The sequence below is a fragment of the Salvia hispanica genome, chromosome 6 (genome assembly GCF_029641045.1).
Source record: "Salvia hispanica isolate PSC_SH4W2 chromosome 6, Shi_PSC_v1, whole genome shotgun sequence".
NCBI classification, from domain to species: domain Eukaryota; kingdom Viridiplantae; phylum Streptophyta; class Magnoliopsida; order Lamiales; family Lamiaceae; genus Salvia; species Salvia hispanica.
In genome coordinates, this window is record NC_142697.1 from 1,982,255 (window position 1) to 1,985,552 (window position 3,298).

The following is a 3,298-nucleotide window of genomic DNA, read 5'->3' on the forward strand; positions in this document are numbered from 1 at the left end:
AATATGTGCTTCATCTGCATTCGAATTTCATTTCATTTCATTTCGAATTTGAATTTGAATTTGCATTTGCATTTGCATTTGCATTTGCATTTGCATTTGAACCGCACAAGAATTGGTGTTCCAGTGGGTCCCAGGGTGAAGATTTGACTTTGACCAATAGAGAAATGAGAGGAATAAATTAACTGAATCAAGAAGAAAAGTCACACCATCCTTCATCCAATTCTCATCCCTTTTCTGAAATTTTTTCAAATAAAGCTTCAATTCTCCGCCTCTAACAACACACATAACTTCAACTCGGATCACTCCACAACCCTCGTAGCTTTTCAAATTCCTCCCTCAAAATTCCTCTTCTTAATAAAGGTTAGTTAGTCTACCTTATCTATTTTCTAGTTAAAGATTCGATCTTTCTTCTTCTTTATTTCTCTGTGAACTTTATATCTGGAATCCTTGCTTTGGTGCTTCAGTGGGTTGTTTAATTTGATGATAAAGATCCCAATTTTAGTTTATTTTCGATGAATTTGTTGGTTTCAAGTTTCAAGATTTTGGTTTAGGTCTGTATGAAATTAGGGTTTTTATGCTGTGTGATGTGATTTGTAAAGGGCTTCTTGGTTAATTGGTTTTGATAAATTTGGGGAAGATTATTTCTGTCGACAACCTGTCTGTATGGTTGGATAAATCTTTGGTTTCTCCGAGAAAATATATGTAAGTATTTGTTTTTATTAGCAGAACCAGGCTGTCAATACAACTAGAAATGTTTGAATCTGTAAACTGTTTATATGTATATATATGTCAAGGCTATAAGCAAATCTGATTTACAATAATAATTTGGTTGTAGATTTGTGATTCATAAGTGTATTTGTTCTTTCATTTCAGGTTTTGAATGTGCAGTGATTCAAAGAATAAACGCAGCCCTTTTGATTTGGAGATGGAGGCTGGATTTCATGTGGAGAAACATGGGAATTGCTCAAAGCTGCTCGAATTAGCGGCCACGGATGATTTGGCTGGCTTCGTACACGAAGTCGAGCAAGGGGGCTGTGATGTTGATGAAGTGAGTTGTTGGTACGGGAGAAGCTTTGGGTGGAAGAAGATGGGGTATGAGGAGAGAACCCCTATGATGATTGCTGCTTTGTATGGGAGCACGGAGGTCTTGGGGTATATAATCGCAACTGGTCGAGTCGATGTCAATAGGGCGTGTGGCTCTGATGGTGCCACGGCCCTCCACTGCGCTGCAGCTGGTGGCTCGTGGTCCTCTGTTGAGGTTGTCGAGCTGTTGATGGCTGCCTCTGCAGACAGCAGCGTTGTGGACGTCTCTGGGAGGAAGCCCGGTGACCTCATTGCCCCGTGTGTGAGATCCTCTGCAGATCCGAGGAGGAAGCAGCTGGAGATGTTGTTGAATGGGGTGAGCAGCGAGGGGGAGGAAGAGGGGAGCAAGACGCCATTGGCTGCGAGTGAGAGGAAAGAGTATCCGATTGATATATCGTTACCGGATATAAACAATGGTGTTTATGGCAGTGATGAGTTTAGGATGTATACCTTTAAGGTGAAGCCCTGCTCGAGGGCTTATTCACACGACTGGACGGAGTGTCCATTTGTCCACCCCGGTGAGAACGCGAGGAGGCGTGATCCGAGGAAGTATCACTACACTTGCGTCCCTTGCCCTGAGTTCAAGAAGGGGAACTGTGGGAAGGGCGATGGATGCGAGTATGCTCATGGTGTTTTCGAGTCGTGGCTGCATCCCGCGCAGTATAGGACTCGCCTTTGCAAGGACGAGACGGGCTGCTCGAGGAAGGTGTGCTTTTTCGCGCACAAACCCGAGGAGCTGCGCCCGTTGTATGCTTCCACGGGCTCGGCCATGCCGTCTCCAAAGACTCTTTCTGCGTTGGACATGGCGACAACGTTGATGATGACTAGTAATACGTCGACACCACCAACGTCCCCATCCGTTACCTGCTCGTCTCCGATGGGGGGAAACATGTGGCCGAACAAGATGAGCCTTGCTACACCGCCTGCTCTGCAGCTGCCCGGGAGTAGGCTGAAGACGGCCTTGAGCGCGAGAGACGTTGATCTGGATCTGAAGATGCTCGGATTGGACAGAATCCGGACCCAACACGGGCAGCAGTTGGTTGAGGAGATGGCTAGTCTCTCGTCTCCATACTCCCGAATGGCTGATCTTACGCCAACGAACCTTGACGACGTATACGGATCCATTAACCCTTCTCTGCTGTCCCAGTTGCAGGGACTGTCACCGAAGATCAACGGCTCGCAGATGCAATCCCCGACTCGACAGAATATGAACCAGCTCCGAGCAAGCTACCCGACGAATGTCTCGTCCTCGCCATCAAGAAATCCCTCAGCATATGGTTTTGACTCCTCCGCTGCAGTAGCTGCAGCGGTCATGAATTCACGGTCAGCTGCCTTCGCGAAACGGAGCCAGAGCTTCATCGACCGCAGCGGTGGCGGTGGATATCATTACGGGCCGACAGCCAATTCGCCGGCTGGTGTCATGCCGCCGAATCACTCGGAGTGGGGTGCTCCCGATGGGAAGCTAGAATGGGGCTTCAATGATGAAGAAGTGAACAGGCTTAGGAAATCAGCCTCGTTCGGTTTTCGATCAGACAGTGCCGGTGCGAACGTTCGTTCCAATGCAGGGGAGCCGGATGTGTCGTGGGTCAACACGCTGGTGAAAGACGTCCCGGCTGGTGGGAACACGGGGATGTACACCCCGACAAGGGGGCAGGGGGGTGCGGGGCTGTATAGTCCGCACCAGAGGCAGGCTGCCGGTGGGTAGACGCCAACGTCTACCCGTCTCCGGCTCGAGCAAATGTACATAGAGCAGGAGCAGAATAGTGGCTTGAGATGATCTTTAGGTTGATCATATTCTTTCTGATTCTTACAATTTTAACACCATATCTTTAGCAACGGTTGCCTCAAGGATTTACTGATGGAAATATCAGTTTTAGATTGGGAAATGATTAGTTAATTTTTTTGTTATTTGATATGAATATATTGTTTACTTGGGAATCGGAGGAGTAGTTTCATGTAATTCTCATATTCAAAGCGATGAATAAACGTCAGGATTGAATTTCTATATTTCTGTGATTGTTTAGTTGCGTTTTCAATTTTCATGATATGGCTCTTATTTACTCCAAGAAATTTTTTGCTAGTACTCTTCAATTCTTTAAAAATAGTAGATCATATTTGTCATTTTTTGATATGTCATTTTTTCTCTCTATTGAAATGGGTCTCATTCTTTATTAACAATGCTCCAATTATTTTTTATATCTTTCTCTTACTGTAC

The 3,298-nt window shown here is 45.9% G+C and overlaps 1 pseudogene across 1 annotated transcript; it reads left to right on the forward strand.

Annotated features, from left to right (window-relative positions):
- Nucleotides 1-201: 201 nt before the first annotated feature.
- LOC125205782 (zinc finger CCCH domain-containing protein 29 pseudogene) lies at nt 202-3,090 on the forward strand (annotated as a pseudogene). The gene is made up of 2 exons (XR_016132944.1): nt 202-360; nt 874-3,090. The product of XR_016132944.1 is annotated as a zinc finger CCCH domain-containing protein 29 pseudogene (transcript).
- Nucleotides 3,091-3,298: the final 208 nt, after the last annotated feature.